The following is a 25,797-nucleotide window of genomic DNA, read 5'->3' on the forward strand; positions in this document are numbered from 1 at the left end:
ATGAATAATGACTAGCTTGACAGAATGGAACTTTTTACTATGTTTTAGACTGGTCTAGATTTAAGAACTGCCCCAAACATGAAGACTTAATATTTACTAGAAATAAAAAGAAAAAGAAAAAATATTGCTAATAATCTTATTACAGTGAGATGTGAGCATGAAGTAATGAGCTGGTAGTCTATAATATGTGCCACAGCAAAGCTTTGATCCTGACTTTTAAATTATGTGATACAAATCTTTCCCTATTATTTAATAATGGTGGATTTTTTTCTTGTTACAGAAGCTATTGACATAGCTTAAATCACTTACTTAATGACTCATGATGTAATAGACTGACATTTCTTTCATCCTTACTTATGCAAAGATGATTTGATTATACAGGCACACTGAGCTGGTCATAACTTACCTTCATCATAGGCCTGCAGTTTAAAAAATGCCCAAAGGACAGACCAGTATTTGTTCCTAAGTGAATTCATATGCCAGTTTCCCTTAAATGGCCTAAGTATAAACCTAATCTTTAAAACGAGGGTTCTTCTCCTCTTGCCTGAGTTTGAGGTTGATCTTCTGTTTTGAATTTCTCTTGATATCTTAGTCTGCTTTCCTGGTCATTGTAGACTCACAGGAGCATAGGGTATTTGAACAGTGAAGAACCATAAAGATTTTCTGACTGTTTCCTCATTTTTTAGAAGTGAAAGCCATGACTCAGGCAAGTCATTCATTTTCATCAGCTTCAGAGTAGAGAAGAGACGCCAAGTCAGGACTCTCAGCTCTGTTCCTGGTTCATTTCTCCTCAACTCAGCTTCTTTCAGTTTCCCTGACTCCTGATTTGATTGTTTTGTTCAAATGTATAAAAGTGTGGTAAAATCAGATTAATCTGAAACATGGTGTTCATCTCTTTCCCTAGAACAAGCCTTGATGTGTGCGTGGGAACACTGGTATTTCCAAGTTCTAACCAGTGAGATGTGGCAAACCGGGACCTGGATGAGTCCCAGGTTCTGGCTGTACTTATATCTTTAGTATTGTGATTCTTATAAATTGGGTATAAAATTATCTACATTGTTAGTGAATATTCACATTGAGAAGTCATGTTTATTTCTCCTTTTCCACTGCAGTGTGACTTAGATGAAGTGAATTAATTACACCGGAGTCTCCCAACCAACTTCAGGATTTTACATATTCTAAATAGATTTTTTAAAACCTAAAGTATTGATTAATAAATTAGATACTGAGGAACCAAAACTCATCATTGAACTTTAATTGAAGAGAGCTACTACAAATGCTAATCTGATATCCTGGGAGTTGTAAATATTGTATAGTAACAGTATATTTTATATTATTGAAACAGAAAATCTATTTAACGCAAGTAAAAGTAATAAATTTAGCAAAAAAAGAAAAGTAGGTGTATGAGTGTGGCATCAGGATAATGGAAGACAGGCTCCCAGAATTATCTGTGTTATAATTTACTGGTGTATGTTCATGTATTGCTTAAATACCTTTATTTTTTTTGTTTGTTTTAAGAGCTCCTGACTTATTTATTTATTTATTTACTTTTTTTTTTTTGGCTGTGTTGGGTCTTCGTTTCTGTGCGAGGGCTTTCTCTAGTTGCGGCAAGCGGGGGCCACTCTTCATCGCGGTGCGCGGGCCTCTCACTGTCGCGGCCTCTCTTGTTGCGGAGCACAGGCTCCAGACGCGCAGGCTCAGTAGTTGTGGCGCACGGGCTTAGTTGCTCCGCGGCATGTGGGATCTTCCCAGACCAGGGCTCGAACCCGTGTCCCCTGCGTTGGCAGGTAGATTCTCAACCACTGCGCCACCAGGGAAGCCCTTAAATACCTTTCTTTAAAAAAAAAAAAAAAAAAAAAAATCACACTGTTTCAGGACACGGAGAACTACAATTATATCTGGGTACTCGGTTCATTAGCATCTTTTCACCACTGGCTTTAATCGGTTTTACATCAGCAGGAGTTACGAGCATAACAGAAATCTAACAAGTGTATGAGGATCAACATGTGGGCTGATTTTAGTCAACAGAGAACTGAAATTGTGCCAATTCAACTGAACCTGTGGCCACATTCTGTGTTTACTCAAAATAGATCATGCATTCGTAGTAGTTTCTAAGGAATTGTTTTAAATAAATAACACTTTCGGGAATTGATTCTCTTCTCAAATGCATATTGAGTGATTTTTTTTTCAACTGACTTAGTATAAGAAAAAAAAGTAAGAATGAAAGACAAATTATTTTTATTTAGAGCCCTTGATAACAAACATCCTTTCAAAGTAATTTTATCCTCCCTTTGTTCTGTGACATAAATTTCTAAGATGGTATATCTTGATAAAAAGCCATGTTCTGGTGTATGTTTCTCTTTTCCTTCCTCACTTTTGAGCTCAGTGTAGCAATGCATTTACCAGCAATACAGGCAGAAATTATTTTCTCCTTCAATTATTCCCACCCCAAGGAGGTAGACAAAGTATTCAAAGTAAAGGAAAATATAAACCAGACCAGGAAAGGACCACTGAAAACTTTGCTGAATAAAATTGGTTTAGGAAAGAAAAAATATCCCAAATGTATTTGTTTTGGGGTTAAAACGTTTTCTTTTCTGTGTATTCATTCATTCATTCTGTGTGAGGAAACTACCCTGGAGGCCGGAGACATAGAAATGGAATGCACATATCTAATATTCATATTCAGGAAGAGGAAGAAGACGCGTACACCCAAAATCATAGTTTAACACAAAAGTGCTGGAATGGAGGTAGGAAGATAGCTATGGGGACCCATGGGATTGACCACCCCAGAAAATGGGAGGCAGGAAGGCTTCTCTGAAAGGGTCCATGGGACCCTTGAAGCATGAGCAGAAATTTGCCGGAAGGAAAAGGAGTTGGAATTCCAGAGTTAGAGTTAATAAAATGTGCAAGTCCCAGGGAGATAAAAAGCTATGGTACCTTGAGGACAGTGAGAACTCCTGTACTGCAGATTAGGAGATAGGATGGGGCCAGGTGGTTAAGGATTTTAGTCACTATAGTAGAGAATTAGGACTTTATCCTGAGGGCAATCAGGGGCTGATAAGGATGTTATCAGGCAATGAAGCATGTTATAAACCACGACCATTTAAAAATAAAAACATAACCAAGGAAAATTGGGAGGAAAAAAGTAGAAAATGAATACCTGTGCTAATTTCCTCAACTTTCATAGGAAAGGAGTCAATAGGTATATCGAAAAGTCAGTCAGAAGACAGAGGCCATCTATATTGTCTAGTCATTACAGGCAACCTCTAGAACTGAATATAATGCTAGAGGTAACAAATATCAGGAGACAAAAGACAGTAATTTAGATAGAAGGGTCTATGAGAATTCTTCTCATCCTTCACAGCAAGAAGTCAGTACCTATGGCCCAGAACTGATAAATCAAGAAATAGAAATTAGCAGCAGAACTTAAACTAGTTGCCTCTGCAAAAGGAGGCTTGTCTGGAAAATACTTTCTGTTGGTTCTGATACCTGGAATCCCCTGTATTAGGTACAAAAAGCAAAAGGAGCATAGTTGCTCTTTCTTTCTCTTTCATCACTTTCTCCAACAGGGTATTTATTGGAGAAAATAAAGGGTATTGCCTTTACAAGGCAGCTTCTTACCTCCTCTCTCGGGAGAAAGTCTCCAAGGGGATGTTTATTACTTTTCTATTCTAGGGTCAGTCAGTCTTCAACCCTATAATGAGAAAAACAACCTTTAGCCCATGCACTAATGATAAAATATAGGCTCTTAAAGATTTCAATGAGCTTAAAATAATTAGTACTATTGTCGCTTCTCTACTTTAGATACAGAAAACCTAGGGAATAAGAAATGTAAAGCCGGGGCTTCCCTGGTGGTGCAGTGGTTAAGAATCCACCTGTCAATGCAGGGGATACCGGTTTGAGCCCTGGTCCGGGAAGATCCCACATGTCGCGAAGCAACTAAGCCCGTGCGCCACAACTACTGAGCTTGCGCTCTAGAGCCCTCGAGCCACACCTACTGAAGCCCACGCGCCTAGAGCCCATGCTCCACAAGAGGAGACACCACAATGAGAAGCCTGCGCACCGCAACAAAGAGTAACCCCCGCTCGCCACAACTAGACAAAGCCTGAATGCAACAACAAAGACCCAACGCAGTCAAAAATAAAATAAATAATATAAATAAATTTTTTAAAAAAGAAATGTAAAGCCTTTAATCATAAGTTAATTGAGAAAAGACTGTTAGTCATACCATAGGTACTAAATTAACAACTTAATTGTTTTCTATTTCTTTACCACTTTTCATGAATATTACGGAAGGTTCAAACTTTATTAAAACTGTCTTACTGGCTTAGGATAGAAAAAATGTCAGAAAGGTTTTAACTTTCTCTTAGAAACAAAATCTTTGTGACAAAAATTCAAGCTGATTTTTTAAATGCCACATTTTAAAAAAATCAACAACCTGCTAGAAGATTATGCTACAAAGAAAAGAGTCAGTATCCCTAAAAAAGGAAAAGGGCATGGCATCCATCATTCCTCAGACAAAAAGAATGGCATCAACTGCACTATATGCAAAGCCAATTTTTAAATATTCCTCATGGTAAGATCATCTACAAAAAAAAATCAAGGCATAACCAATAGGCCTTTCTTCTTCTCATGCAAAAAATTATATATATTTATGAGGCCATAGTCTATAATACTTAAGAGTATAAGGTTGACTCTATAAGACCTATCTGGGTTAGAAGCTCAGCTCTGACACTAACTGGGTGACCTTGGAGAAGTCATTTGCTCTAAGCCTTGGTTTCTTAATAATACTTGTTTCACAGAGTTGTGGTGAGGATTACCCTGAAGAACTGATGTAAAGTGCTTTAATACAGTGGATGGCACAATGTTAGCTATTCTAAGTAACATTTCATTTATTTAACAGAAATATTTCCTATTTTTAAAAGTACCCTTTAACAGAAATATCCCAGGCTGGCAGTTAACTTTGAATAAGTGAAAAATCAGAATTTTGTTTAGTTAGATGCTATGGACCCAACAAGGGATACCTAAACAGTGTCCTAGAGAAGGACATCTAGAACCCAGGAGACAGGCTATGACATCACCCAGCCCCTCGCTGACGGCATGGTCTTTATCAGGGCCATCTCCTTCTGGAGGTGAACCTCTTCCCAGGAGTGCCTTTTCATTGAGAAGCTGTTTTCTGACAGCAAGAAATGATTTGGTTGTCATCCATTAGAGTGAAAAGAGTGGTTATGTGATCAAGGGTAACTCCTACAAAATACTTTATAAATCCAAATGCCAAATGCCAACAAGATTTTTCTTTGACGGCTTTATCCTAGCGTGTTGACAATTCCAGGGTCAGGCAGTTTTCTCTGGGCAGAAAATGGAGGTGGTGGGGCAGAGGAGGTATGGAAAACAACACACTCACATGCAGACAAGACATGCGATGTGCAAAGTCGAAAATATCTGCTATCTGTCCCTTTAGCAGGAAAAAGTTTGCCGTCCCCTGCTGTAGAGTCTAAACACTAAACTTTGAGAAACTCTGCCTTAAGGACTTCAAACTAGAAGCAATAAATGAAAACCCTGATTTCTGCACAACTAATGATGTGACCATGTTCTTTCATTCATGGTTCTGGGATATTGAATAGAAAAGGACATTTTCCTTCTTGCATCTATTTGCTTGAATTATTTATATTTTTAGATTAAATCATTCAAAATTAAATGATCGATTTATTGGGTGACACTGAGTTGTCATTCAATCAGAATCATGTATCATTTGTTCTATCATTGGGGTTGGAACTCCGAACAGGAACAGGAACTTTCCTGAAGTCAAAAGCCTTCTGGGTCATGCAGCACTTGAGTGTCACCACCCAGCAACAATAACACCCCCAGGCAAGGAGAACAACTCAAAATCTCTGAAAACCAACTTTTCCCATGCTTCTGGCGTCAAACTCATTTTTGTGGAAAAACCTGAATGGAACCTATGTGGGCTGTTCATTGTCCGTATCCTACCCAGCGTGACTATTCAGACTTCTCTCTGCAGAAGTATTGACGTGGTTGGTCAAGTCTGCCCGAGACTGCTGACTATGTAATGAATAAGGAAGCACATTCTAACTTCTAAAACCTGGGGTGAAAAGTCTGAATCCTGAACCCAGCTTGTCCTAAAGGTTTTCAATAAAGAGCTGTGGACCTATATTCTATTTGATTATGATTAAAGCAAAAATGGGAACTGTGTGCGGGAAAGTGTCAGTACTTTGAAACGAAAAAAATTCTTTTCCCACAATGCTCCCATATAATATGTCCCTCCAATTTTTTAGTGTTTACAAACAGTGTAAGCCAAACATTTGTTCCAGTAAACAAGTGAATACAATGACTGGTAGTTTTCTCTTTTAAGAATTGTGTACAGAGTAGTAATGTCAGGGTTATAAACACAATGAATAAAAACATAAGTATTCTTAAAGTGACACACACTATTTCCTCTCCATTGTTACCACTCCCAACTTAAATGAACTTAATTTTAAAAAATCACTTTTTGAATCTCTACTACGTGCCAGGCAATAAGGTGGGTACATTGATGCACAGAACAGGCATCTTCTCCTGTAAGAAGACAATGAGATTTGAAAGTGGATATACAGATGCACGTATTGACTTATTCATTTATTTAGCAAATAAATTTATTGAGCACCTACTACAAACCAAGCACTATTGCAGGTGCTGGGAATTTAGCAGTGAAAAAAATCCCTATCATAAAAAGCTTACCTCCTAGTAGAGAGAGATAGACAATAAGGAATATAAATAAGCAAAATTAATTAATATAAAGCAGAGAAGAAAATAAGGAGCGTCAGAGTTGGGGATGCAATTTTAAATAAGGTGATCAGAGAAGGTCTCACTGATAAGGTGTCATTTGATAAAACCGGTAGAAATGAGAGTGCCATGTAAATATTGGAGGTGGGAGGTGTTCCAGGTACAGAAACTAGCAAGTGCAAAGGTCCTGAGGTAGGAGGGAACTTGGCCAACCTAGAGGAATAACCAGGAGGCCAGTGTGGCTGGAGCAAAGGGAATGGTCCAGGGCAGTTCAGGAACTGGATGGATGGTGGCAACACTGTTGAAATTGAGAACATGGATAGGGAAGATAATGAGTTTAGATTTCAACGTGTCTGCAAGCCATCACAATGAAGATACTCAGTTTAGAGCAGGGGTCCCCAACCCCCAGGCCACGGACCGGTACCAGTCCCCGGCTTGTTAGGAATCGGCTGCACAGTAGGAGGTGAGCAGCGGGTGAGCGAAGCTTCATTTGCCGCTCCCCATCGCTCGCATTACTGCCTGAGCCATGCCTCACCCACCATCCATGGAAAAATTGTCTTCCACGAAACCGGTCCCTGGGGCCAAAAAGGTTGGGAACTGCTGGTTTAGAGCCCATGATGAGGCTGGGTACTGAGATTTGGGAGTGGTCAGCACTGATAGATGGAAAGAATTTTTTAAAGATTGCATGATAAGTCATTCCATCATATATTACAGTCATCCTATGTAATATTTGGGGGCAAAATATACTAAATATTTTGGGACAAATTTATACTAACAATTTCTTTTGTTTTTCTGGAATTTACATTTAATTTGGCATTCTGTATTTTATCTGGCAATTCTAATCAGTATTCAACTGCCCTGAGAAAAGAGGCAGATACACCAGTTAGGCCACAATGGCAACAATCCAGGCAAGAGGTGAGGAAGCCCTAAAATTAGTGTTTCATAAAGGATCCTTTGCTTGACTAGTATAAATGCAAATTTTAAACTGTAAAATTGAATCAATTAATTTGAATTGATTAGAAGCATAATGATTTCCTATAGAGGTACTGCTCCCTCAGGGTCAGGATTATACCTGTGTGCTTTGATTCATGAGGGACCCCAACTTCTGCTGTGGCTCAGCTGGGGGCTGCAGTAGCTCACAGAACACTTACCCCTGGAGAGGGAGTGAAGAGCTAACACACTGCTAGGCTGTCCTAAAGGTACTTATCTGTAAGAGGAAAGTTCTATGTGCATCTTCGCTTCAGTAGAACTTGTTTACTATGTTGAACTTGACATGAAAATGAAAACGGAAAGTCCCTATTGATAGTAGATATAGCTTTCCTTCAGGAAACATTTTTTAAACCACACAAATTTTCAGTATAGATATGATTTGGCTTTAAAAATAAGCTGATGAAAACAAAATAAAAATAAATCCAACAGGGACTTCCGTGGTGGCACAGTGGTTAAGAATCTGCCTGCCAATGCAGGGGACATAGGTTCGAGCCCTGATCTGGGAAGATCCCACATGCCGCGGAGCAACTAAGCCCGCGAGCCACAACTACTGAGCCCGCATGCCACGAAACTACTGAAGCCCGCGAGCTTAGAGCCCATGCTCCGCAACAAGAGAAGCCACCTCAATGAGAAGCCTGCACACCGCAATGAAGAGTAGCCCCAGCTCGCCGCAACTAGAGAAAGCTCGTGCGCAGCAGCGAAGACCCAACGCAGCCATAAATAAATAAATAAATAAATAAATCCAACATATCAAAACTATTTCAAAATACAAAATATTTTCTTCTTTCAGGGCAGCTGTATTCCTCATGCATTATACACTATAAACTGAATTCCATAGGCCTTGATCTATCTTCAGCAAACACTGAAGACCCCATTGTCCCAGGGCTCTGACTCGAGAGGCCTCCCGGGAGAGGAAGGAGCAAGCAACTGCATATGCACATATACATTCTCCAAGTGGATTGGTAGACCCTACACTGAAAGTTGCTTGGTTTTTCTTCAGGCTCAAGTTCCATGATCAGATATATCTTTAACAGCAAATAAATTCTTTAAAGCCTGTAAAGAGATGTATAATAGAAATATGACTAAAGAAACATGAGTGACATCCGTGCCATTTAACTATAGGACATTTTCAACACCCAGCTTTGAATGTAACTTGAGTGAGGGTAGTAATCTTAGTCTGTGCTCTGTTTGCCAGTGTGGTTGACAAAAAGGGGGCAAGATGAAGAATCCGCAGCAGCCAATCATTATGTTCAAGGGGATGCTGAAATCCTTCAAAGCTTTTCATTTCTAAGCTTGTTCAAGAGCAGTTCAGTAACCAAAGGCAGACATTTCAATTCTTTCATTCACTCAATAAATGTCTGTTGAGGACCAATAAATTGCCAGGCACTGTACTGGGCTCTGTGCTTCAAGAACAGAAAAGCCATTCACTTGTAAACTGGAAGAACTACAGTGTAGAAATCTGCCCTTTAAAAAGGTGACCCTAGATGCTATCTAAGAAGAAAGTTGGTATACTAAAAACTACTGAATTGTACACTTTAAAAGGGTTAAGCCTATGTGAGTTATATCTCAATTTTTGAGTGGGAAAAAATAAACAATTAAAAGTAAAAAACAAGTGGGAAATTAGAGTATAATTAGATACTATTCCTTTTATACCCAACAGGATAGAGGCAGTGACTCTAATAATTTTCAATTAATAAAACTCTAGAAATTGCCAAGTTAGCCTAAGACATTATCAAAAAAATAAGCAATATAGTTAAAAAAATTTAAAGACAAAAATGAGTGTCTTTAATTTCAAAGTAAAAACTGATTTCTTACTGTCCACGATAAACAAATAAAATGACTGATATAAGAGAAAAGAAAAGCAAAAGGTAGGGAGAGTCTCTAAAACGAAGAGTTTTTCTGGACTCTTGGCCAGTTATTTTTAAAGGGAAATGATTTTTATAATATTTAGGAGTAATTCGGATACAATTTATCTTTTTTTCAATAAAAGCTATTTAAGAGCTGTCAAATCTTTTATTCTACTACATAGTAAATTTCAAAAAGACATTAGAAAATTGTTCTATGAATTAACAAGTCACTGTTTTATGAGTTATCATATCTAATTAATATAATATTATGCAGATTTCTCTAAGTAAATCAAACTGCTTCACAAGGTTATCTAAAGCCCTACTGGAATGTTAAAGAAAAAATTATTCATGATACTTGTTAAAGACAGTAAGGAAGACTTTATTCAAGGTGGGCTACTACAATGGGGTTTTTTTAGTAGGGAAGAGAGATGGGCTCCCAACACAGGAAAAGCCAAGGAGCAGAGTAGGGGGTGGGAGTGGGGAGCAGGGGAGGATTGGTGAATGGAAAGGTACTAAGAGGAAACATGAAGGGTTCAGGAATCTTGCTGAAGGCAGGCCAAAGTGATGAGATATTATGTGGGGTTGACGGAAGATGAGGAAAATAATCAGAAATAGTTTATAAAGGCTGAGGTTTCCTTTTCAATCCTTCCCTTAATTCACATACTCAGCTGACCAAGTCTTGTACAACTAAGAATGCCTTTGTGGTAGGGGGAAAAAAAAAAAACACTAAGAGAACCTCACTCTGGTTCCTGAGTCTTTTGCTATGTGACTTTGGATGGCACAGTTAATTATCTGTAACAAGATCTTCAGGAAGATAAACTTAGGTAGCTAAGTTGACTGGTACATTGCAAATATTCAATATTCATATTTGCAGACCTAAGTTAAAAAGAGCAATCAGACCTACTAACTGGGGTGAATAAGGCAGTGGTCTTCAAACTGGGGTGCCCATAACTTAACTGGGGTATGTGTGGACAGATACACACACACACACACACACACACACACATACTTTGGAGGGTTTCACAGGCAGGGATTGTTTGAACAGAATCAGTGTTCAAATCCTGAACTCCCATGTGTCCTCTCATGACACTGGTTTACTGAAGAGAACACTGTGGTGGCGTGGCCCATGGTTCCTTTTCCCACATCCCCTTTCCCAACCAGAGGCCCTGCAACCACTTTACAAAAGAAAGTGAAAGCAAAGCCCCACTGGGCATATAACATTTGTGTGTTTGCTCCAGGGGTAAACAACTCCAGGCCACAAACTGAAGGACCATGAGGGAATGGAGATTTCCTGAGGAGATTTCTGGAGAGAGAGGGAGAGCAAAGCAAAGAAAGACACCAGAAAGCTCCAAGCCTTCTCTCTCTCAACTTAATTTCAACTTGAATTAAGGAGTAACATTGCACAGACATGCATTTAACCACACTTACTTGCAATAAAAAAGATAAGAATGAAGTCAGCCTTCTCCTGGCCAAAAAAAGAGTCATTCTACTTTGGCCAGATATTTTGCTCTCTCATTTTATAATGAATAACGTCTGACCTGAATGAGGCAAACCTGCAACTCCAAGATTTCGAGGAAAAGTATTTAAAGAATGAAGATGTTGTTATAAAATAGATTCTTTGTACAACATGTTCAGATGTTGACTTGATAATGCATAAAGAGATACAGAGTTTTACAAAAAGTCTTTTAAAGCTTCTGAGAGCAGAAAGTTTGAAGGCCCGTGATCCAAGGAACTTAAGGAAAGAAGTTCTGTGCCAGTCTATACCCATGCTTAGAAACAGGTCTTCTGACAGAAAAGGTGATTTTGAATGCAGTTGGATTTTTTCCAGCCTGATCCTCAGAAGTTTTTGTCCATCCTCAGGAAAGGACACCCGCAGTAGTACCGGTAAACAGTAACCTGGGGCCACATTACCCAGACCTCAGTGGGCACTGTTGTAAGGTAGACTATGACACAGTGAGGAGTGAGGTACGACCCTCATGACGGTGCGCATCTCAGGAGCCTCAGGGCACTGGCAATATCTGAAACCACGAGGCAGCCAGAGAGCCCACAGAAATTCCAAATCACTTGTTTGACAAACCTTGGGGACTTCCTGCAGCAGTTGTGAGGGGATTCGGGCGGGGGGTGGTGTCTCTCTATTTCATCCAGTTTGTGGGATGATCATCTCACTGCTGGTCTCATGAGCCCATTGGGTGTTGTCTGGGGAAAGCAGGGAATTCTTTAGATAAATTATCTAGAATTTATGAAATATGAAATCCCTTTCTTCACTGTCGCCACCTCCAGCCTTCCTCTCATCCCAGTTAAAAATAGGAGGACACTGGGCTTCCCTGGTGGCGCAGTGGTTGAGAATCTGCCTGCCGATGCAGGGGACACGGGTTCGAGCCCTGGTCTGGGAGGATCCCACATGCCGCGGAGCAACTAGGCCCGTGAGCCACAACTACTGAGCCTGCGCGTCTGGAGCCTGTGCTCCGCAACAAGAGAGGCCGCGATAGTGAGAGGCCTGCGCACCGCGATGAAGAGTGGCCCCCACTTGCCGCAACTAGAGAAAGCCCTCGCACAGAAACGAAGACCCAACGCAGCCAAAAATAAAAATAAAATAAGTAAAATTAAAAAAAAAAAAAGAAAAATATGAGGACACTGAGACCCAGGGAAGGTGAATTGTCAAAGTTTCTGAAGTAGTGCCTGTTCAAGCTGGGAAGGGCACAGAGAACTTTCCATTTCTGTCTTTGCCTAGTCTGTACTCAGCTCTCCTAATTTCAAGTCCAGAATTTTAGCCACAGACTAGACACTACTGGAAATAAACTGTCTCAAAAGGGCATAACTTTCTTTATATTTTCCTCAAGTTGTTTTTTATGTCATTTGGGTAAGAAACAGAATTGGCTCCGATTTGGGCAGGAAGCTGGGTGTGAAGGGGTGCATCACTCCACTTGGGTAGCAGCTTGTCTGCCAACAGGGCAAGCGCCCCGCCCCTGCAGGAGATGGTGGCTAGGATTTGTCTGGACTGTGTAATCAACAAGGACATACTACTCTTTTCCTTCTTTATTCCCAGTGAAATATCCTTCCCTTTGACAGTGTCACCCATTGCAGGGACTGTGGGATACCTGTGGGTAACAGAGGCCCCATTTGCTAAAGGAAAGAAAATCCTTTACTCTTTATATTAAGAATTTCATTAAGGATTTACAGTCCTGCTTGGCAAAACAGAATAATGAACACAAACTCGATGCACTCACAGAAAAGACCAACCATACAGCCTCCAACAGAAATTTGCATATAGACACTATACTAAATTTGAAGACTTACACATCACGTGGTGAAAGAGACTTGTAAACTTCCTTGTCAAGGACCCCTTTCTATGGGGTCCATTGTTGTACCACATTTCTGCAGAGTTCACATTTTTAACCTACATCAATGTAATATGGTTCTCTTGGACACCAGCTTCTTCCAGACCTCTGGGGTTACATACATTGAATGACCTGACAAGATCTTCTCTTTTTTTTTTTGCTGGTTAAAAAAAATCTTTTATAAAAATGAATAGTTTTCCTACATACAAGTGATATTGAGAGAAAAAATAATTAAACAATATCTCAAAAGAGCAAAACAAAAACAAATAATTAGGAATCATCTTAAGAGTGAATGATAAGATCTTCTGAATCATTTTTAAGTAGCCTATATTTCTCAGATAGTTGTTTCTCATCCAATCCAGCTTACCAGCACACCTTATGACCTAACATACCTCCAAGTATGACTTCAAAAGTAGATGGCAACTGCAAGGATGGGGAGATTCACTCTCTCTTTCCCCACACATGGCAAATACTGCTCATCAGTCTCCATCCTTGTTCCAGTGCATGGAGACTCTCAACTCTTCACAACCTAATACTTCAAGCAACACTGCCAACTAATTGGAATTGACATCTAAATTGAAGTCTATTTGCAATTCGAGGGTTACATTAAATCACTAGAAAATCTATTTTTGAGAGGTTTTTTGGAACGTCCCAAGTCTTATGCCCGGCAACCTAATGTCACATTCCCAAAGGTGACGTTCTTTAGATGACTCCAAAATTCCATCTCTCTGTTAAAACTATACATTAGAATTCTAACTCCCTCTCTGAGTTTTGAATTGTTGTCAGGAAATATCTTTATGTGGAAGGATGAGGGACAGCTTATCTATTCCCTGTTTTCTTTTAATTTTTTGAAATGAGTATACCTTTGGTTTCCTGAATTGTCTACTAAGTTGACCCTTAGGAGGGGACTTACCTGGCGGTCCCGTGGTTAAGACTCTGTGCTTCCACTGCAGGGGGCATGGGTTCGATTCCTGGTCGGGGAACTAAGATCCCTCATTCTGTGCAGTCAAAAAAAATAATAATAATAAAGTTGGCCTTTAGGATTCTAGTTTGATTTGAGTTTAAGGCCAGCACATATGTTCATATTTTATCCGATTATATCCTAAAAATAAGGAATCTAAAAAGTAGTCATTGCCTAGTTATTATTAAATTTTGACAGACTTGCTTGAGAACTGTAAGATCTAAGATCACGGACTTGTAATGGATAAACACTCTGGAAAAGTAATTCCAAGTCTTAAATACTTTTTAGGATTTCAGAACCTAAGGGAAAAATCTTAGAGTTGGTAAAAGAATCAAATATATCTGGTTCATTATTTTACCAAGTGTTCCCTTTAGAACAGAAGACCATAGGGGTCCTGTGATAAACTAAGTTTGGAAACCCTGAATCCAATGTCCCACTCAAAGATTTACAAGGCACATTAGCATGTTAAAGGCTGTAAAAAGTCCTACAGCAAATAGATAGGCCTCTCCAGCGCGCCCAAGCCAAACTTTTGGAAAGCAGTAAAATTTTGTTTTCTGTTCAAGGAACATCTATTAACAACTCTTCTAAAGAACACACTTTAGGAAATCTCAGCATATGTAACCTCTTGCCTCAAACCAGACACATATTTTAAAATGTGAAAGATGACCATCCTTTATAAAACATCTTCAGGTCTTCACAACCTCTGTCTAACCATCCACAGGGTCAAGTTCTTTGTCTTATCGAACTCTCTCTTGCAATGATTCAATCCTTTTATCTCATCTTTTTCCTTCTTATTCTCTCTCTCGTGGATATGGGGAACTCATTAGCTTTCTCCTTATGCAAACACTCCACAAAACTTTTTTTAATGCAAATATGATAATGTTCCTCCCTAGATTAATATCCTTCGGCCACTCCCCATCGCCTTTAAGACAATTCCAAACTCTAAAGAATAAGGAGTAAGGTAACTGCTTCTCTTCCCACCTTCATTTCGTTGTCCAGTCTTCTCCCGTCTTACTCCCTCCCTATCATAATCTACCCGGGAATCCTCAGACACACTTTTTATTTTGCATATGCTTTTAAAAATGCCCTTCCCTATCCACCAGGAAAACTCATACCCATCCTTCAAGTCTCAGGTCAAACCGCACCTCATGAGGTTTCTCTGATCGCCGCCTTCACAGGCTCACCTGCTGTTCTTCCAGACTCCCATAGGGCTTGGAAGCTCCCTCACTCCCTCAGCATTATTACAGTGATTATAGTCACTTATTTCATTGTCTGTCTCCTACTCTATAGGATGAAAACTCACCATAGCACCTGGTATACAGTAAACATGTAATAAACATTTGTTTAATGAATTAATTTATAAAAAAGCAGACATAAGAATTTGAGATCAGCTTTTCTTTTTCAGTAAAGAACCACTGGATCTTACTTTACCAATCCTACCCCACAATCTTTTCCTGTTTTTCTTAGGAATCTCTCTATTATCTCCACATCCCTATCAGAAGGAGGAATCCAAAACTAGACCCCGTGTGGTATTTTATGTTATCTGGAGCTCAAAGTTCTTTCTTTGGGGTGAATCTATAATGAATTTGATTTCAAATTTCCTCTCAATGTTTGGTACTTCTTCCCATAAACATTTTCTTTTCAGAGTAAAAACAGGAAATTAAAGTTAGAACTTTGGTGGGTGTATAAAATCCCACCCTGGTTTTTATCACACTCTGAATTATGGCTAAAATCTGAAATTAGCAATAATTTCAGATTTCTTCCAGAAGATTAATTCTCCCAACAGTAACATTGCTAAAAATTCTCAAAGATGTAAACCACGTTGACTGGATTATATATTACTTTATAAATCTCTTTATTAGAGGAATATGTCTCAGGCATTAGGGAGAATGAATGAATGTTAAAGGACTTTAAGTTCCTTAAAGGATTATAGTACCTTTGGAGTTAGGTATATAACTCATATTTGAATATAAAAGATTAATACCCTAAAGATATTTGTATGCTTTATCTAAAGACTAACTAATGCAAATGATGATTACCAAGAACATGAGTCTACTTTGTTGGATTATTATGGAAAATGAATAAGAAAATATTTTCTTCAGCCATATGTAGAGGGATATAATTCAGAACCGCAAACACAACTATGCATGCAAACATAGCGTTACTGAATTTGTCAAAACAATTACTAACACTATTTCTTCTATTGTGCTCTGTGGCCAGAAGAATTCCAGAGTGGGACATTAATAAATCCTTTCAATTATCAGCACTCCCTGGGAAAAGTCCAACTTGAGAAAATATGCCAGGAATGTAGCAACTCTGGTGACAATACGCAGGCAGCAGTTTAAGTCAAGAAATGGCATGGGGACAGCCAGGACTGTCGGGTGGCAAGTGATGAAAAGCCAAGTCACCTGGCTTAAGAAAAAAAGAGAAATTAATTGATTCATGTAAAAAGTCCAGGCATTGACTTTAGCATGGCTGGATCTAGTGGCAGTATCACTGCATAACCAGTTTTAATTGCTTTTGAACTGTGTAAATGCCTAGGTTCCTATTTCCTAAAAACTGGACATCCTGAATCCAGGGAGCCACTTGCTTATATCACAAGGGTTACCTCAAATTCAAATGTTCTCTTTGTGTCATTTAGAACACACTAGATTGTGAGAATGTTCTTGTTTAACAGCATGTTGAATGAAGTTTTACTTTTCATCTCTATATTTGAGCTGAAGTCCCAAAGCTGAGAATAATAAGAGACAATTGCCCCCATGTTCTAAAGAGAGTGCCTGACACATCCATGGCAGACTTAGTAAAAGAAGACAGATCAGCCCAGTATCTATGAAACTCCCACGTCCAGCTTCTATATGACAAGACCGAATTGTGAAAGTTGGTTGAAGAAAGTCAAGGAGAACAGGAATTCAAAGGAGTAGAGAGCGTTTTGGCTTTTCTTCCTCCTCTTCTCACAAAGAGAGAAAGGTACGCTACCTCTTGACCTGCCTCATAAAGACAGCAGGAGGGGAGACAGGTGCCTCGCTTCCCAGCAGAAGTGTAATTTATCAGATGGTGAGATGAGAAACATAAAGCAGAGTAAGGAAGTGATGGGTGTGGGTGTGTGTCACTTGAGATAGAGTAGTCAGGGAAGCCTCACTGATAAGGGGACATTTGAGCAGAGGCCTAAAAGTGAGGGAGCAAGCCATGCAGATGGCTGGTGGAAGAGAGAAGAAGAGAAACAGGAAACTCAAGGGCCCTTGGCAGAAACATGTTGAATATGTTCTGGGATGCAAAGGAGGCCAATGGGACTGGAGAGAATTGAGCAAGAGGGCACACGACAGGAAAAAAGGGCAGAGATTAGAATGGGCAGAGATTACTCTCTACGCAATGGGTAGAGAGTAAAGGCAGAGTGAGAAAAAGATCACACCCCCCTCCTCATGCCCACTGTGGGTGCCTGAGCCTTGGATCAGGCCTGGGCTGGGGGTGGGGAAGGCCAGGGGAAACTTTGAATTACATGTGAGATTAGATGTAATTGGATTAGAGAATTCAATGTAAGGTTTTGATTTAGACTGAAATGTATTTGTCTTTTAATACCTGAAAGTAAGTCTTAAATACTAAAAAGTGACTAAAAAATTATAGGATCTATCTGAAGGGTTACCTATAATGAGAGAATCCATGTTTGAAGGTTAGAGAAAAATAAACCCGTTCCCTATTTATAACCCCACAGAGTTTACCCCCATTCAGTAAACTGATTACTTTATTAAAGAATCAAAACCTTTACAATCCTTCAGTGAACTCACTGTATACAGCACATGTTTTACACTTTATTATGTGTAAACTCAATAAACATTTGCAGTTAACCATCAAGTAGGCTAATATGCCATTTGGGAGAATAAAAATGATGCGGCATTAGATCAATGGTCAGATAAGAGAAAGCTGAGGTAGGGCCTAAACCTCTAAATTGTATAATTCAAAACTTGAGGTTATTTGTAGAGTTTACATGTGGCCTCCTGACCTTTAATCAGAGTCACCTACAAAGGACTTACTGTGAACTTGTTAGATAGGATCAATAACCAAACAGTCTATGACATAGAAATGATGTTTGCTGCTTGCTAGTTTCAAATGTGCAGTGTAGGTTCCAGGAAATATAAACATCTGCAGTATTGTAAAATGAAATAAATTGGACAGAAACAGAATAACACGCAGGAGGGACATTGTTGCAAATGATGGAAATCACTAAACTGGCTATTTCCACTTCCACTTTTGGCTTAAACAAGATGAAAGTCTGTTATTCTTTCACACAGAGTAATTCTAGAGTTTGGCAGACCAGAGCAGGATGGCAGCTCAAAGGTCATCAGAAGCTAGACTCTTCCTATGGCACACTGCCCTGGTCATCCTCGACTGATCCAAAATGGCTACTTGACTTCAACCATCACATCTGCATCCCAGCCAGCAGGAAAAGGAAAGGCAGAAAGGTACTCCTTTCTCCTTTGAAGAGCACTTTTATGAAGTCCTCACATTTCAGTTTGCCATAACTAGCTGCAAGGGAGACTAGGAACTGTGGCCTTTAGCACCGTGTTTCTAAGGAGGAAAAGGAGAACGGATGGACAACATAGGCAACCAGCCATGTTTGCCTCCCCTTGTTTCTCTTAGAGACCTGTTCACGGAGTTAGGTTAATGCTGTTTATCAAGAAGTGTTACTCAGTTTCTTAGGTCTGCCTGCCAAATTGGTGTGTTTGCAGCTCTATGTACTGGTTATATTGTGCTTCTGATTATTCTTAGTGGCTAATTCCTCTAACACCAAAGACAAAAGTTCAGTTATATAACCTAACAATATCCTCTCTGTTGACCCTTCCCCTAGATGAATTAGTTGTGCTCGCTGACTCATTTGTCTCCTATGGAAATTAGTAATAAATCAATTTAGTAAACATGTACTGAAAGGCAGGGTGTGGTGGTAGAACAGGGGTGGGCTTCAGATCAGATTCTCTTGGATTGAACTCCTGGCACCGACATCCAAGTAACATGACTTCAGGCAAGCAACCCAACATCTCTAAATTCCCATTTCCTTACCCATAAGATAAGAATGATAATATATCTTCTTGAGGCTGTTGTGAGAGGTGAATAAAATAACATCAGAAGTGACTATATGCCCCTATAACAGTCAAAATTGCTATTCCGTAATTCCCTCAAGCATCTGCTATGTGCTCGGCAACATGCTTGGCACTGTGGCTGTTAAAATCTGGAGAAGACATGCAAGAAGCTTGTGATATAATGGAGGAGCTTAAGAAACCCAGAAACAGGCTCTGCAGAGTAGGAGAGGCTTCTCGTATGTGCCACATTAGAAAAATGAGACCTCCCTCGACTGATATCAAACTTGTGGACCCATTACCTTCCAGAAAATGAAATGACTCAATCTGTTAAGAATTTGTGTGCTTGACTTGCTGTTTGGTGACTAATGTTGACATGTGGGCCATAACATGTAGGTAAACAGAGTCACATCAAAGGCTTGCAGTGGCCTCACTGATGCATTTTTCTGAAAAGTGACAGAGAAGTACCTACATGGTACTTTCTTGACTACAAGCTTTGTGAACATCGCGTATTATTTTAGGTTAGAATTTTAAAGCTAAAACGAATTGATCATCACACTACAAAAATTCAGGCAAAAGTCACTTCTTGTACATTTTCATGGCTTCAAAGCTCAAGGCAATAACAATAATGCATACCATTCCCTGCTTTGTTTGTTGTAGTGATGTGTTTTGAGGATCTCTACGCGCCTGGCCCAGGGTAGGTACTGAAGATGTGACGATGAACAGGATGGCATCTGTCCTCCCAAAGCATAGTATACAGATGGGGTGCCTACAAGTGGTACTTTCATTACTGTGTGATTACCGCTACAAAGAAGGGAGATGTCCCAGGATATCGTGTGAGTTCATAGGAGGGACAGTGGCCCAGCCTAGGCCCATCCAGGAAGGCTGCATGGAATAACTGAGTTTTCTACAGTTCTACACTGAGGTTTGGAGGATGAGTAGAAATTAACCAGGTAAAGGGTGCTTCAGTCAGTGCCATGGTACACCCAAAGGGCATGGTGTATTAAGGAAAGGAGAGGTTCAGTGTGGCTGAAAAGGAACTTGAACACTGAGATTTGCTAGGGCCAGATCTTGCGTCCCGGCATAGATACACACAGGGAAGAACCTTGACCCCCACCGCGTTTCAGATCATAGGCTTCTCCTAATTTTCTGGGAAATAGGGAGCAAAAAATCAGGATTTATTTTGTTATGGCAAAGAATAATTTTATGTAAAAAATCTGAGAAACAGCTACATAATGACACTTTTCCACTTGGAAGAGACACAGGAAGCAGTATTTAGGATGTTTGTATACACACCTCCCTAGGTGAAGGGAAGATGGAGTTGAGAATCCTACATCCCCTTCAGCACATTGGAGACCACTTTGAGAAAGAGAAAGGAACTCAGCCAAGGAGATCCGACATCCTTGTTCTGCCATTTGAGGTGCCTTTATTCCCTCTGGTTCGTGATATGCCTCAATAACCACTTCCGTCCTTATTTCCCTAGTCCTCTATCATTCCAGCTTCCTCTAGCACTTATCTTCACTATTTGGAAACATCAGTCTGACAGAAAGAGGCACGAGAGGCACATGTGGTTTAGACATTCGTTCATCCAACACTTCAAGGTGTCTGAGGGCAGAGGAACAACCTGCTTAAGAGCCTGGGTTGCGGCTATGCTTCAAACCACTCATCTCTTAACCCTGCGAGCATAAAAGTACCCCAAGGTAGATTAAGTGACAAATGAATTTTATAAGTGATGTGCCAGGGTTCAGGGAGATGGGAGAAAAGTCATGTATGCTGGAGTAATTGGAGGAGGCTTTTTTTTTTTTTTTTTAAGTTTTTTATTTATTTATTTATTTATTTTTGGCTGTGTTGGGTCTTCGTTTCTGTGAGAGGGCTTTCTCTGGTTGGGGCAAGTGGGGGCCACTCTTCATCGCGGTGCGCGGGCCTCTCACTATCGCGGCCTCTCTTGTTGCGGAGCACAGGCTCCAGACGCGCAGGCTCAGCAATTGTGGCTCACGGGCCCAGTCGCTCCGCGGCATGTGGGATCCTCCCAGACCAGGGCTCGAACCCGTGTCCTCTGCATCGGCAGGCGGATTCTCAACCACTGCGCCACCAGGGAAGCCCCTGGAGGAGGCTTTTAAGTAAAGAAATATTTACTCATTGCCCACCATGTGCTAAGTATAGAATTCTGTGAGGCAAGTATTATTAATAGTTCCCATTTTGAATATTAGAAAACAGAGTCACCAAGAAGACAAGAGATTTTCCTTAAATAGTTAAGTAACAAAGCCAAGATTTGGACCTAGACCTCCAAGTGCAGCACTCTTTCCATTTATCTGAGCCCATTTCTTAGAAGTGGCAAAGTGCTGATTGGGTCTTGAAGGATGGGTGGGAGCACGGTACTGAGAGAGAGAAAGTTTGAAGAGGAAGGGTATCTCACGCACAGTCACCTTTAAGGGCACTGGTAGAATATGTCACCACCAAAGTTTTTCTTTCACATTTTTCTCTCTAGTAAGACATTAGAGATGACTGGGAAAGATAACATTTCACTTGATAATTCTGTTCCCTAGGGTACCAATTTTGGAGAATTGTGGCCAGGAGGGATTACTCTCAGGGTAGGAATTCTTAGATAACAATTTTATGACTTTCCGTCTTCAGTAGTTTCGAAAGCCCAGTTCACAAGAATCTTGTAAAATTTCATCATTTTCTCATTGTACTTCACTCTGGTCTCCTTCAGACAGTAGAAAGCATTATAGAAGAAGGGAGAACTGATGTTACAACCCCACTGCTTTATCCTTTCTGATTCTTTTGAAGCAGTCTCTTGACTTCATATGTTAAGTGATCAGTTTACACTAGCAACAGTTGGCTGGCTAGTCCAGCTGAACTGTATTGTGTAACTTTCCTCCATCAGGTGTCAAATTTTGGATGCAAATACTACAAAAGATCTCTTTCAGGATCGAACTGTACAGACTGTGCTATATGTTACCACACTTTGGTTTATACGTTTGATTTTAATATTTATATTAAAAACTCAGCTTAGTATAAAGGCTGCTTATTCCATGCCTTGCTTATTCTCAGCAATCGATTTAACAAAAAAAAAAAAAAAAGAAAAGGCTTTTTGGATGAAGGCTTTTGGAAAGGTTAGGTTGCATTTTAGAATTCAAGAGCTGAACATATGATTACTGGCCACAAAGAGGTAGCTGGCTTAAAGGTCATATAACGTCACAGAAAGTATGTTTGAATGACATGAGAAGTTTTAATTCCTAAGAAATTGTTGAAAGAGAAGGAAACTATTAGGGGATTCTGGTTGTTGGAACAGGAGGCTAGAGTTGTTCTCAAAATTTTAGCAGTATACTCCAATAAAGATGTTAAAAAAAAAAATTTTAGCAGTGATGACTTTAGAAAACTAGCAAAAGGTCATTAGTAAAATAGTCAGCTTGGATAATGTAATAGCCAGTAAGGATAATGCAGGACCAAAATAATCTGATTTTATAATCTCTGGATTAAATATATATATATATATATTTCTGAACAGCTTGCCTCTTCTCTATGGAAGTTTTATCAGGAAAATGGAAGATTCTCTCTAAAAGGGAATATTTAAAACAATTTTTTAGAGAGGCATCAAGTTCTCCATTTGTCATACACTGAAATACATAACAGTGTCCAATGACCTATTTTAACGGAAGTTTTAAGATTTTTTCCCTGTGCTTCTTGGGTCTTTTATGACTCTACCATTTTCTTGTTTCTGCTTTTAAGGCACCACTAATATACCCTAAAAATATTTCCAAATGCCAGAAGTAAAGAAGAGAAAGAAATTGAGAGAAGAGCAGCATGACTGCAAGGGACGAGAGAAGTAAATGAACCAGACGAGGCAGGCACTCTGAGTACAGGAGAAACCAGTGGGTTGGAGGAGGTGCAGTATTGTTTTGCCAAAGCCAGAGACTGGCAACAATTTTCCTCAGACAAAGGGCATCCAGAGGATGTAGACAGTTGACCCAAAATAACGTAATATGGTATAGAAATTTTAAAATAGAAACAAGTTTCCAGTACAGGAAGACATATAAATTGTGTGAATTGCTAAATTGTAATACTTAATTAGATTATCTTATCATAATTAGCATGGCTAATAAATAAGAGAGGTAACTAATATCTGGAACAAAACGGAGCATGCACATACGCCTAGAAAAGGTTTTTGTATCTGCAGTGCTTCTCAAACTTTAGTGTGGGTGAAAGTAGTTGAGATGCTTGTCAAAATGTACGTTTCAAGGCCTCTTTTCCAGAGATTCTGATTTAGCAGTTCTAGGGTACAGTTTCTTAATCTTGGCCCTGTTGACATTGGAGGTGGGATCATTTTCTTGTTGTGGAGGACTGTCCTGTGCATTGTAGGGTGTTTAGCAGCAATACCAGTAGCACCTCTCCCCAGTCCTGTTTCCAGACATTGCCAAATGTCCCCTGGGGGCAAAAAAAATCACTCCCCTCCTTTGAGAATCACTTGTTTAGGGTGAAGCCTGGGAACCTTCATTTCTAATAAGAACATCCACGTTATTTTGATAAATGTGGTCCGTGGACCAAACTTGGAGAAACACTGAACTAAAGTGGTATGAGTTGAATTATGTCCCCTCCAAAATTCATGTTAAAGTCCTAACCCTCAGTACCTCAAAATGTGACCTTATCTGGAAATGGAGATTTGGTTAAGATGAGGTCATACTGGGTTAGGGTGGGCCTCGAACCCAGTACGACTGGTGTCCTTATAAAAAGGGAACATTTGGACACACAGACAGGCACACAGGGAAAATGCCATGCAAAGACTGGAGCTATGGTGCCACAAACCAAGGAACTACCAGAAGCCAGGAGAAAGGCTTGGAACAGATCTTTCTCAAGTGCCTACAGGGGAATCAGGACCCTACAGACATCTTGATTTTAGAAGTACAAACTGTGAGACCATAAATTTCTGTTGTTTAAGCCACTCAGTTTGTGGTACTTTATTACAGCAGTCCTAGCAAAATAATACATAAAGAATAAAACACAAGCCAAAAAAAAAAAAAACACACAAGCCAGAGTTTAGGACTGGGACAACATTTAAAGCAGGATCAGAGAGGAAAACAGGCAGATTGCAGGTTGGCATCAATCCCTAATTTATCTTTCTCAGTGCCTGACATAAAATAGAAGTTGATAGTTTTTATTTTTATTAAACACTGTCCAAACATATCTTGTGTAATTAAAATATTGAGTGAAATCTTATAATCTGTTACTTTACTGGGTTGAAATTGTCCACGATGTTCCATTGTTAAATTTTCATCTGGATTATATAGTAATTGGAAAGACAGGCTTAAATCTGGAGTTGCCTGGAAGACAAATGGAATGCATAAATTGTCATTATTCATAGAGAAGGTAATATGCAAATGTGAAATTCCATACAAGGCAAAAATGCATTGACACTGTAGCTTTAAGAAGGTGGTGATTGTTTCAGGTCACAGAGGCACTATTTAGAGTACAGCGAGTGGGACCATGTGTCCAGCAGGCCACAAAGTCATGTGCCTACCTGAAGTGGGCAGTTCATACTCTCTCTCTGGAAAGATGAAGTCTATGGTATTAAAGGAATGTAAAAGGTATGTACTCGAATAGTTTCATTTGCAATAAAAGTGAACACTGCTGTCAATTATTATCAGACAAAAACAAGAGGCCAGTGGCAAATGTCAGTCTTTTTCTCCTTAAGAAAGGTATAAGAATTATACTAATAGATATCTTAGATCCTGTTTCCTTCCACAATTGAATTGGAAACAAAACAAAACAAAAATCTCCTTGCCTCAATATTTTAGAATAAAAAGTTGTAAAGCTTCTATTGCAGATGAAGGGCCCCAACATTTTTCCTGCTCCCATAAGCATATACGAAATAGTTAATGATAAAGAATGGTAGGAAGTGATGACAAAGGGCTCCTAGAAATATGTCTACTAATTAAGCGGAGGGATCAGATACAAACAAGGTTAGATGTAGATGGCTTAAGCGCCCTCACCAAATCAGGATAGGCTAACAGGACATTAACCTGGAAGCCCTTGCCAAACTCTAAACAAGCTTACCTCACGAAATCCCCTCACCTTCAATCTAGGAAGCTTTCCAGTGTGCCCTTCAGAGTCCCATGAAGTTGCTGTCAGCCTGCTATACCCCACGCTCCCCCTGAACAGGTCTGTCTTCTGGGGGCAAGGTGGGTGAGTGCGTGGGGATAATTAAGGTTGCTATCTGGTCTCAAGGTTATCTTTCCAAGAGGGCAAGTCCAGCACAGAGCTGACTCAGTGTCGCCGCCGAGAGGAGAGCTGCACTCAGACAAAACAAATCCCGGGGACGAAAAGTAGAAGTAAACAGGTTTTCATAGCAACACTGATATAATATTAGGCATTCTCTGACCTCGCCAATTGTTCTAAGTTACTGAATCCTCTCACCCCTTTTCGTCAGCGTGCCTCTGCTCTTCCTCACAATCACCACGCTTCCTCCTCGCACCACCCTCCTACAAAGGTGAGGGCAGACGGGCAGCTACAGACTCTTAGGTCCACTGCGGCCAGCTCCAGTCCTAGGGCTGTTGCCTAGATGTACATTTGACGCCGAAAAATCTAATCTCTCCCGTCTAATCTGTCTGGCTATATTGTGCCTCCAGGGGATGGCAGAACAGGTGAGGGCGGCTGGAGGGAACCAGTTCCCGGACTGTCTGAAAGGGCGAGGGCCGACGGCGCGACAAGTGGCGGGCCCCGAGCACTCGCTCTTCCAAAGATCACCTTGCTTTGACCTAGTTGAGCTGCGCAGGACCGAACCAAACAGGGCGGGGGAGAAGGGTGGGTGGGGC

The 25,797-nt window shown here is 40.1% G+C and overlaps 1 long non-coding RNA gene across 5 annotated transcripts in view; it reads right to left on the reverse strand.

Annotated features, from left to right (window-relative positions):
- The window catches only part of LOC309633471, a 59,045-nt gene extending 33,353 nt beyond the window's left edge, over positions 1 to 25,692 (reverse strand). For 3 of the 5 annotated variants that reach the window (XR_014247553.1, XR_014247554.1, XR_014247555.1), the window contains exons 1-2: positions 25,058 to 25,692; positions 3,622 to 3,694 (exon numbers count right to left, since the gene is read on the reverse strand). This is a non-coding gene — a long non-coding RNA (uncharacterized lncRNA). Of the gene's footprint in view, positions 1 to 3,621; positions 3,695 to 24,130; positions 24,307 to 25,039 lie in introns of those variants that run through there. The other 2 variants (XR_014247556.1, XR_014247557.1) reach the window with 2 other exon arrangements.
- Positions 25,693 to 25,797: the final 105 nt, after the last annotated feature.

Source organism: Balaenoptera borealis (assembly GCF_965194805.1).
Source record: "Balaenoptera borealis genome assembly, chromosome: 1".
NCBI classification, from domain to species: Eukaryota; Metazoa; Chordata; class Mammalia; order Artiodactyla; family Balaenopteridae; genus Balaenoptera; species Balaenoptera borealis.